This window comes from Entelurus aequoreus, linkage group LG02 (assembly GCF_033978785.1).
Source record: "Entelurus aequoreus isolate RoL-2023_Sb linkage group LG02, RoL_Eaeq_v1.1, whole genome shotgun sequence".
NCBI classification, from domain to species: domain Eukaryota; kingdom Metazoa; phylum Chordata; class Actinopteri; order Syngnathiformes; family Syngnathidae; genus Entelurus; species Entelurus aequoreus.
This window is the reverse complement of record NC_084732.1, coordinates 64997024-65009485: the sequence shown is the minus strand read 5'-3', so window position 1 is coordinate 65009485 and position 12462 is coordinate 64997024.

Here is a 12462-nt window from a genome sequence, read left to right as displayed (position 1 = left end):
GGGTCTAAATAGCAAGATCTGTAGTCTGGCAGATACTACGGAAGGTGTCCTGTGATGTGTGCCATGCAAGCTTGGTAGCAAGTAGCGTGTTTTTCCCCGTCTTTATCAAAATATAACTGCGGTAATGTAGTAAATTACCTGCAGTTCTACCCCACACCACAAGGGGGCAAACTTACCTTATTTTATCTTAGCACAGTGTACAAAGACATGCACCTGGGGATAGGCTGATTGGCAACACTAAATTGGCCTTAGTGTGTGAATGTGAGTGTGAAGGTTGTCTGTCTATCTGTGTTGGCCCTGCGATGAGGTGGCGACTTGTCCAGGGTGTACCCCGCCTTCCGCTCATGTGCAGCTGGGATAGGCTCCTGACCCCACCCCCTCCCCTCCCCTTTGAGGCGAACGAGATTGATGATAAGTAGAGAGCAATCCTCATCAGCGTCGTGGGGCCAGCCACCTACAAACTTATGAGAAACTTGGTGAGTCCAGATAAACCAGCAACAAAAACATATGCGCAGCTAACAAACTTACTGGAAAATCACTTCAACCCAAAACCGAGTTAGATCGTTCAGAGGTTCAAGTTTGATTCTCGCACCTGCCAGCCTCGTGAGCCTATCAGTGCTTATGTTGCCGAATTAAGAAGATTGGCTCAAGATTGGGCAGCACGGTGGAACAGGGGTTAGTGCATGTGCCTCACAATACAAAGGCAACACTCAATTGGCTCTAGTGTGTGAATGTGAGTGTGAATGTTGTCTGTGTTGGCCCTGTGATGAGGTGGCGACTTGTCCAGGGTGTACCCCGCCTTCTGCCCGAGCGCAGCTGATATATGCTCCAGCACCCCCCGCTACCCTGAAAGGGACAAGCGGTAGAAAATGGATGGATGGATGGGCTCAAGATTGTAATTTTGGTGTTACACTGAAACAAATGTTAAGGGACCGACTTGTATGCGGCATTCATAATGACAGGATTCAAAGACGTCTTTTTGGTGAAACTGATTTGACATTTGAAAAAGCATTTCAAATTGCCGTGGCAGCAGAGGTGGCTAACAAAAACCTTAGGGCCTTGCAGGTTAGACCTGCACTAGCATGTAATAACGTGAAAACGGGGCGAAGACCTAGAAAGGAAGATAATGGTAAACGCAACCCATCAAGTGAAGTAGAATGCTACAGGTGTAAAGGAAAGACGCACAAATCAACAGAATGTAAGTTCAAAGAGGCAGAGTGTTATGTTTGTGGAAAAGTGGGCCACATTGCCAAGGCGTGCCGAAATAGGATAGAGGGCAAGAGCGCCAGGGAAACAAAAACACAGAGAGCAGAGCATAGACCACACCAATCACACAATGTTGAAGCTTGGGCAGACGCGGGAAACTCTGATCTGGAGGAGGCATTCATGATTGCCTGTATGAAAACGGATTCATCCATCCTACGTGTAAAACCATTGGAGGTGGAGATTGAAGTACAGAGAAAGAGAGTGAACTCTAAGATTGATACAGGATGCAGTGTGAGAATAATGAACAAACAAAGATTTCAAGAAACGTGTTGAAATCAGTGCCCACTAATTAAACAAACCAAGCTCACTCTCAAGTTCTATAAAGGGGAGACAATCGAAGTGGTTGCAGTGGCAGAAGTGAAAGTAAGACACGCACAACAAGACCAAGACACTACCCCTGGTGGTGGTAGCTGCGACAGGTCCTACCTTGCTGGGGCGAGGATGGTTAGAGGCATTAAAATTGAATTGGGATTAAATTACACACGAGAGGGAATCAACGCTTAGGCTACAGGATGTGCTCTCAAAGAATGAGGATGTTTTCAGACAACAACTAGGCAAATTAAAAGGTATGCAAGCCACGATCTGTGTTTCAGCTGATGCCCAGCCCAAATTCTACCGGCCCCACTCTGTTCCTTATGCAGTGAAGGCAAAGGTGGAGAAGGAGTTCGGAGAGAGGAGGAGGAGACAGATTATTGAAGGAGGGAATCATAGAGCCCGTCAAGTTTGCTGAGTGGGCAGCACCCATAGTGCCCGTATTGAAGCCAGATGGATAAGTCAGACTATGTGGAGATTAAAAACTCACTGTAAATGGTGCATCCTCACTCGAACAGTGCCCTATCCTTCGGGTTGAAGAGCTGTTCAGCAGCCTTGCAGGTGGAAAACAATTCTCAAAGCTTGATTTAAGCCATGCCTATCAACAGATAGTGGTCATAATAAGATAGAGTCAAGATGGCGGCGCCCTGCCGGGCTGCAGCTTCAGACGCTCATGGTAGAAATAAAACATTTTGGCAAATGTACCGATAAATTCTGTGAATTTCATGGCTGGCTTCCAGCGTACGACCGCCAGACAATTTTAGTAAATCCCGAGGCGGTGGTGTTTGTATAAACATCAACAACAACTGGTGCAATAGTGGGAAGATAGTCTCATGTCACAGCTCTCCCGATGTAGAAATATTAACTATAAGATGCAGGCCATTTTATTTACCCCGGGAAATTAGTGCTATGATCTTCACAGCAGTGTACATACCTCCCAGTGCTAACACCAAAGAAGCTTTGAATACTTTGTACTGCTCCATCAATGAACTGCATTCTACACATCCAGAGGGAGTTTTCATCCTGGCAGGGGATTTTAATCAAGCTAACATGAAAACTGTGTTCCCTCATTTCCATCAATATGTGAATTTTGCAACCAGGGGTGGAAGAAAATTGGACTTAGTGTTCAGCAATATTAAACATGCGTACAAAGCTGCACCACGCCCCCAACTCGGCTCCTCAGACCATCTATCTGTGATGCTAATTCCTGCATACAAGCCCCTGCTGATCAGGAAGCAAGCTAAAGTAAAGCAGGTGAGGACCTGGCCAGAGGGAGCAATGGAAGCATCACAAGACTGCTTCGAAACCACAGACTGGGACCTGTTCAAGGCAGCCGCCACCGATAATCATCACACATGTGTGGAGGAGTATGCAGAGTCTGTGTCCGCATACATTCAGAAGTGCATGGAGGATGTCAGTGTGATCAAGAACATCCCCACACGGGCCAACGAGAAACCCTGGATGAACAGTGAGGTACGTGTAATGCTTAAGGCTCGGAACAAGGCTTTTAAGTCTGGCGACATGGTAGCATTAAAAACAGCCAGAGCTAACCTGTACCGTGCCATTAAGGTTGCAAAGCGTGCTCACAGTCAGAAAGTGCAGGACTACTCCGAGAACCCCACAAACACTAGATGAATGTGGCAGGGCATACAGGTCATCACAGACTATAAAGCTGCCTCCTGTCCCCGTGACAACAGTATCAGCTTCCTAAATGACCTTAACAACTACTTTGCGAGGTGTGAGGCACTTAACACCACTCTGGCGAGAATATCCATCCCCCGCCCTGATGAGCAGCCGCTCAACCTGGACATAGCGGATGTCCAGAAAACCCTGAGGAGAGTGAACCCCCGGAAAGCACCGGGACCTGATGACATTCCAGGCAAGGTGCTTAAGGGATGTGCAGACCAGCTGGCTGGGGTTCTCACAGACATCTTCAACATCTCACTGACCCAGGCTGTGGTACCATCATGTTTTAAGACGGCCACAATCATTCCAGTGCCTAAAAAACCCACTATCTCCTCCCTCAATGATTATCGCCCCGTTGCACTCACCCCCATCATAATGAAGTGCTTCGAGAGGCTGGTAAAGGAATATATTGTCTCCAGACTTCCCCCCATATTCGACCCATACCAGTTTGCTTATCGCCATAACCGCTCCACAGAAGACGCCATCTCCTCTGCACTCCACCTGAGCTTAGAACATCTGGAAGGAAAGGACACACACGTGCGTATGTTGTTTCTGGACTTCAGCTCAGCATTCAACACCATCATCCCGCAGCACTTGGTGAGCAAACTGGCCCCCCTTGAATTCAGTACCCCACCTATGCAACTGGCTGCTTGACTTCCTCACAGACAGACCCCAATCTGTGAGAGTGGGCAACAACACCTCTAGTGCCATCTCCCTGAGCACCGGCTCGCCCCAGGGCTGCGTCCTGAGTCCGCTGCTGTTCACGTTGATGACCCATGACTGCTGCGCCAGGTCCACTACTAACCACATTGTGAAGTATGCGGACGACACGACAGTAGTGGGCCTCATCCGTGACAACAACGACATGGACTACAGGGAAGAGGTGAAACATCTGGTTGACTGGTGCAGAACCTACAACCTGGTCCTGAATGTCGACAAGACCAAGGAGATCATCGTTGACTTCAGGAAGCACCACTCCAGCCACGCTCCACTCTTCATCAACGGCACAGCAATGGAGATGGTAAGCAGCACCAAGTTCCTGGGGGCGCAGATAACTGACAATATAACCTGATCCCTACACACCGGAGCTCTTGTAAAAAGAGCTCAGCAGCGCATGCACTTTTTGCGTCGGATGAAAAGAGCACAGCTCCCTCCCCCCATTCTCACCACATTCTACAGAGGTACTATAGAGAGCCTGCTGACCAACAGCATCTCTGTCTGGACTGGAGCCTGCAGTGCCTCAGACTGGAAGTCTCTCCAGAGAGTGGTGAGGACGGCGGAAAAGATCATCAGGACTCCTCTTCCTCCTATCCAGGAGATCGCAAAAAGCCGCTGCCTGACCAGCACTCAGAGAATCTGCAAAGACTCCTACCACCCCCACCAAGGACTGTTTTCACTGCTGGACTCTAGAAAGAGGTTCCGCAGCCTCCGAAGCAGAACCTCCAGGTTCTGTAACAGCTTCTTCCCTCAAGTCGTAAGACTCTTGAACGCATCATAAAAATCCACTCAACTCCCCCCAAAATGGATTAACTCGCTGGAATAAAAAAGGCAATATAACATACATCCATAAACGTGGACGCATGTGAAAAAGTGCAATATATGTATCTGTACAGTAACCTATTTATTTATTTATATATGCACCTTATTGCTTTTTAATCCTGCACTACCATGAGCTAATGAAATTAAATTTTGTTCTTATCTGTACTGTAAAGTTCAAATTTGAATGACAATAAAAAGGAAGTCTAAGTCTAAGTCTAAGTCTAAGTCTAGATGAGCAGTCAGGAAAGTACCTAACAGTAAATACGCACCGAGGCCTGTTTACCTATAATAGGCTTTCTTTTGGAGTCTCTTCGGCTCCAGCAATTTTCCAAAGAACAATGGAGAGTTTGTTGCAAGGCTTGTCAGGAGTAGCAGTGTACCTTGACGATATTTTGCTGACAGGGAGAGACGAAGCGGACCATTTGAAAACACTGGAAGAGGTGCTCCGGAGATTGAAAGAGGTTGAACTGTGGCTGCACAAAGGCAAATGTGCATTCATACAAGATTAAGTGTAATACGTAGGACACAAGGTAAATGCTGAAGGCTTACATCCACTGCAAAGTAAGGCGAGAGCTACAGAGGATGCTCCAGCCCCAACTACAGTGACGAAACTGAAGGCATACCTAAGCCTATTGAATTATTACAATAAATTCTTGCCAAATCTTGGCACTTACCTTGCCCCACTACACCATTTGGTGAGGAAAGAAGTTCCATGGTCATGGAAGAGCGAACAGGAGGCTGTGTTTAAGATGTCAAAACAGCTGCTGAAGTCAGCTAAAGTTCTTTGCCATTACTTAGCTGACAAAGAGTTGGTGCTGGCATGTGAAGCATCACCATATGGCGTCGGAGCCCTGCTTTCTCACGTGATAGAGGACGGAAGTGAAAAGTGAAGTGAAGTGAAGTGAATTATATTTATATAGCGCTTTTCTCTAGTGACTCAAAGCGCTTTACATAGTGAAAACCCAATATCTAAGTTACATTTAAACCAGTGTGGGTGGCACTGGGAGCAGGTGGGTAAAGTGTCTTGCCCAAGGACACAACGGCAGTGACTAGGATGGCGGAAGCGGGGATCGAACCTGCAACCCTCAGGTTGATGGCACGGCCGCTCTACCAACCGAGCTATACCGCCAGTGGGATTCATGTCACGCACGCTGTCTCCAGCCGAAAAGTGGTATTCGCAACTAGACAAGGAGTGGCTTGCAATTAATTATGGAATCAAGCGATTTCACAAGTATTTGTATGGTCGCACATTCACAATTAGCACAGACCATAAGCCACTGATATCCTTGTTCCATGAGAAGAATTCGGTGCCACAGATGGGGTCACCAAGGGTACAAAGGTGGGCAACACTGTTGCGTGTGTATGAATACAGGCTTGTATACAAGCCGGGTAAGGAACATGCCAACGAAGATGCTCTCAGCAACTTGCCACTGCCACAGACAGGGGAGGAAGACGACTGGGATCAAGTGCTCATGTTGGAAGTGATGGAGGATCCACCAATCACAACAAAACAGGTGAAGAAGTGGACAGATAGGGATGAAGCACCTTCCCAAGTCTTGATGTGGTGCTTTACAGGGTGGCCAGAAAAAGTGGATGCACAATACAGACCGTACAGGCAGCGAAGGCTTGAACTGAGTGTGAAAGATGGATGTGTGGTTTGGGATGCAAGAGTAATCATTCCCAAAAGAAGACGGAGCTTTATTTTGAAACAGTTACCCCAAATGCACCCAAGCATATCCAGGATGTATGGTGGCCAGGAAAGGACTCTGACATTGAGCAGGAAGTCCAGACATGTCAGGCTTGCCAGGAAAACAGGAAATCCCCCGCCGGAACATTCCTCCATCCATGGGAGTAGCGGGAGACACCGTGGAGCAGACTCAATCAATCAATTAATCAAAGTTTATTTACATAGCCCTTAATCACAAGTGTCTCAAAGGCTTGCAGATGTGCTGAAACCTATTACATTGTCCCTATTCATGTTTCTTCTTGAAAGCATTGGGCCCCATTCAGCAATAAGTTCCTAACTTTTCCTCTTATCTTTCTTCCTAAGTGATTTACTAAGAGGACTCCATTCAAATTCATGAAGTGTTCTTAAACGGCCAAATTGTTCCCACCTGCTGTTCTTAAGTTGCTGAATGCCAAATGGTTAGCCCGTGTGTGTCTATCATAATTTTCATATAAACACGCCCTTTGTTAAGGTGTTTGAGCTTATTGGAGTTCATTTATGCGTGCACATGAACGACACTTTATTCGAGTTCGATCATCAACGTCCTCTCTCCGAGGATACTTTATATTTTTTTCTTCTGTTGAACACACAACTGCTGCGGTGTTAGACACCACACAGCACCAGAGCTCCCCAAGTGGAGAACATGCGCTACAACATTCAACCTCTACAATAAACACACAGAGTAAAAGCGCAGATATATACAATCTTAACACCCTTATTTCCCCATTTTAGGGCAAGATTCCGGCGGAAACAGATTACAGAAGAGAAATTCGGATTATCCCGCGGGGGAAATACATAATGTCAAAACGTAAGTTTAAGAAAGGGGGACCGCTGAGGTAGCCTAAAGCGTTCAAATAAATCTTCGTCACTTCGGGCAAATAGGTCTACATGGTCGTGAAATATGCGCTCCCTCCCCAGGGCATGATCTGCGGCATCTTGCAGTGGCAGCAAAAGCATTGCCATAGTGTGAGTTGAGTTGCAACAGGGTGTGAGAGGCCTGTTGATCTTTTAAAGAGTCACCAATTACTAAATCAACGCCCCGGTAATTGATGATTGTGTGTGTGTGTGTTTGTGTGTGTGTGTGTGTGTCTGTGTGTGTGTGTGTGTGTGTTCTGGCAATGCTTACTTATTGGGGACGTCGCTCTGTTTACAAAGTCACTTTAGGGGAACTTTGACGTTATGGGGACAAAAAAACAGGTCCCCTAAAGGGAAACCTTTTTAAATAATAGTCAGATCTAGTGATGGGTCCGGCAACACCGATGCATCGGCGCATGCGTCGAGCTCATAGAGCGATACCCTGTGTCGGTGCGCGTATCGCTTTTAGAAAGTCACGTGATCGAACACGAGCTGTTTTGGTCACGTGACCGCTCATGAGCTGTTCTGGTCACGTGACCGCTCATGAACTGTATCGCACTGACGCCTGCGCGCCAAACTGTGTTTATTAGGAAGCGGCGCAATGCGTGTTGTTGACGAACACCATTAGGGCCGCTTGTTGTCACTGTCACTCAAAGTTGCATTTCAAAATTACACAGAATAAATGTGTTTATTTTGTTTAGAATTCAGATGGGTTTGATTTGGTGCGCGGCATATATTGGCTGTGCGGCGCACGGTGTGCGCGGAGGACGCTTGAGCACTGCGCAATTGCGCAGGCGCGCACCTTAGAGGGAAGGTTGCTCACAGGGCACAGAGGAGGCGTCAGTGCGATACAGTTCGCGTATCGGTCACGTGACCAAAGCAGCTCATGATCGGTCACGTGACTTTCTAAAAGCGGTACGCGCACCGACACAGGGTTTCGCTCTATGAGCTCGACGCATGCGCCGATGCATCTGTGTGGACCCATCACTACTGTTACTAGAGAAGGTACAGGAATGACGGCGTGGCGAAGTTGGTAGCGTGGCTGTGCCAGCAATTGGTTACTGTGGTTCAATCCCCACCTTCTACCATCCTAGTCATGATACATGTTCACATTATTTGACTGTATCTAAAAAATATATTTTTATTTAAATGAAGATATGAAATAATCCTAAATGAAATACAATGACTTGGTTTATATTATTGTATATACTAGGTCATAATATCAGTGTCAGTTGAGTCGGTCCATAGGTTGCCTGTAGGGATTTTTAATGTCCAGCAGATGGCAGTATTTAGTGACACAGTATCGACACAGTATCAATACAGTTTTGCAATGTGTCGAAACGCTTCATGAGGCCTCATCAACCCATCACTAGTCAGATCCATTCTGAAGATGCCTAATTGATTTTTAAGCCCCTTAATCGGGCTGCAGCTGGTACTGCACTGGCTGGTCCTTCATTGATTACTTTAACAATTAACAGCTGGCGCGCCACACAGAGGCAGCGTGAGCGCAGTACAGGAAGGAGTTCTACATTTCGGACGTCGAGACACGGAAACAAGTCGTTTAACCTAGAAGGTAAGAACATATTTCTTATAAATGGAGGTTATTGACTATCATTTGTAGAAGATTAATGTGTTTATGACAAAGTTAAGCCAAAGAATTAGCAGCGAAGCGAACCTTTTCCAATGGGTGCATTTAATTAAGAACATGAGCCTTGCTAAAAAAAAATGCTTGTAAATCACTTTGTGTTTTTGATTTTTTGGCATTTGGACTGGTTTATAGTCAAAGTAGCTCTAATTTAATGCTAATTGCTTGTCTATAAGGACTTTTAAGAAGTTCTATGTATAGTTATGATGGACATTGGAGATTAAGGACATTTTAAAAACCTCACATTGATTTTGTTTCACACATTTTAGATGAAAGACATATGTACAGTAGACCACATGGACTTGGACATCAACAGCATAACACCTGATGTAACTGGAACAGAGGAATACTGCTCAAGTCAGGAAACGATTCTCAATGTAGTTGTTCGCCCTCCCATTACAAAACATGGAAAAAGAGTTTACAAAAAAAGACATTATTGCTTGTATTGCAGTAAGCCTTATGCCAAGCTGACACGACATCTAAAAAGTGCACACAAAAACTAATTGGAAATAGCCACAGGTCTTAGCTTTCCAACGAGTTCCATGGAGAGAAGGAAACATCTATAGAATATTCGTAATAAAGGGAACTACGCTCACAATGCTGCTATTATGGAGTTAGGGAAGGGTGAACTAGTGCCATTCAAACGACCACCTAAAGAAGCTAAAGGAAATGATTTCATGCACTGTGCACATTGCCAAGGACTGTTTACCAGAAAGGTACTGTGGAGACACATGTGAAGTTGCCCACTCAAACCTTCATCAGTCACCCAAAAACCAGGAAAGAACTGTATCCAGTCCATCTGCATATATACTGGGCATGTGCCTTCAAGTGTATCCAAACAACTGTGGGGAGTAATAAGTGTCATGATTTATGATCCAATCACAGAAATAATAAAAAATTACCATGTCATCACAGATGTTGGGCAGCACCTGTTGAACAAAAGTGGTATGTCAGTAAAAAAATCAACAATGTGTCAGAGAGAAGATGCGGGAATTAGGAAGACTGATTCATAATGCCAGGAGAGTAACTACCTTGAAAAAAATGGAGGATTTTGTGAATCCTAAGAACTACTTGGAGATGGTCAAAGCTGTCAAATCTACTTGTGGCTATGATAGTGACACTAACAAATTCTGCATACCATCACTGGCAACTAAACTTGGGAATTCTCTGGTTAAAGTCAGCAAACTTTCGAAAGCACAAGGTTTGATAAACAACAATGAAGATTTGGTCAGGAATGCCACTCAGTTCCAAGATGTCCATCGTGAGAAGTGGAACGAGTTGATCTCTGCAACAGCCCTGAGGAATATAACCGAAGAAAAGTGGAATGTACCACAACTTATGCCAGGGGTGGGTAATACATTTTTACCGGGGGCCGCATGAGCAACCCGAGCACTGCTGGAGGGCCACATGGACAATATTTCAATTAAATTTTGCTCAAATTATTATTGATATACCGTAAGATAAATAATAATAATAATAATATTTTCATTTAACCTAACTTATCTTTATACAAAAGCAGATGGCTTTTGATGGTTTTATTTTTAACACTTTCTTACACAACACTTCCTGATGTATAATACAATGCAAAAATTTCTATTTCTGTCACTTTATCCTGCATTCTCTTTGTTGTGAACGTAGCACGCCTGTAAGGTGATTGGCGAAGAATGAGGAAGTGTTGCTGTTGCGGAAATGAGGAGTGAGGATAGACGTGCGTGTGGAAAGAACGAGATAAGTTGAGCTGTGTTAGTATAGGTTGCTCAATAAAAGTTTAAAAAGAGCGTCAGACTTGGTGTGCACTTCTTCTGGACACTACAAATGTTCAATGTTGTTCCAAATAAAAAGTAAAAATGAAAGTTTAAATGAGTTTTCTTGAAAAGTGAAACGTGTTATCCTGGCATTAATAGTACTATAATTCTGTATGGTATCCATCCTTAGTTAAAACTAATATATGTCTTCCCTTGTCTCCACAAGTGATGATCAAAAACTTGGTCCCCATTGCAAATGATAACCAGTATGCGTGTGTGTGTATTTTGAAATGTCTATATATTGCTCATTTTGCTATGTCTGTCTGTTCTATGTATCTCTCTCTCTCTCTATATATATATATATATATATATATATATATATATATATATATATATATATATATATCTAACTCTCTCTCTCTATATATATATATATATATATATATACAGTATATATATATATATATATATATATATATATATATACAGTATATATATATATATATATATATATATATATATATATACAGTATATATATATATATATATATATATATATATATATATATATATGTGTGTGTGTGTGTGTGTGTGTGTGTGTGTGTATCTATCTATCTATTATATTAATTTAACATTAGACAATAGAAGTAAGGGAACTTGTCACACTTAAGAACTAAATTTCGTTCTTACCTACGAACAAATCCCAGCTAAGAAAACATTGGTGAATATAAAATCTCCTTAAAAACTTCGTAAGTGGTTCTGAGAACAAAATTTGTTCTTAAGAACGGTTGCTGAATGGGGCACATTGTTAAGGGCACAATCACTCGTTTAGTGAGGGATGTTTGATATTAGTGGAAACCTTACTTGAGTAGACACCTCATCTCAATCCAACGTGACAGGGTACATTCTTTCCTCTGTAGGGTATATCATTAACTTCTTCCCTTTAAGATTAGAGTTCCAAACATAATTATTTTTTTAGAATAGGTCTTGGTGTTAGTTTGTCAAACCAGAAAAACAAGAACACTCAAAATCTATTAGCAGCTCAAGTAAAATCAGAGTCAAATTAAAACAAACTTTATTTTTAATGAACACACCTGAGCTTAACCTTGAAAAGTCATCTGATGGTAACTTTTTTCTCTCATCCAAACTTTTGATGAGAGAAAAAAGTTGTGGGCGACAACTTTTTACGTTGTTCTACTGGGGGACTTCAACGCTCATAATGGCAACGACAGTGAAACCTGAAGAGGCGTGATTGGGAAGAATGGCCGCCCGGATCTGAACCCGAGGCAGTTGGAGTGGATCTGAATATTTCAAATGTACACAAATATTTCTGAAATACTGTATGTACAAATTAAAATGTAAATTAGTTTTGCCTATGTTTTCATTGTAAACATTCTATAGGTTTTGCCATATTTGTGACGTCATTATTTTGAATGTTCCCTCATCTAAAATAAGTTTGTGACTAAATAAAAACTATGAAAGTGCTGGATAACTTCCAGGTTAAACAACTTTTTAACAGTTCAGAAACATTATTCAAAATAATATAATTAAAATGTGTCTCCACCCAGACCCCCTGAAGTATAGGCTAAATCTTTCCAATTCGGAAATCTTAAAAGTGCCTTAGAGGGCTTTAAATTTGATCCTAAAAAATGTCCAGCTACATTGTCCTGCAAAAAGTCCTTACTGAA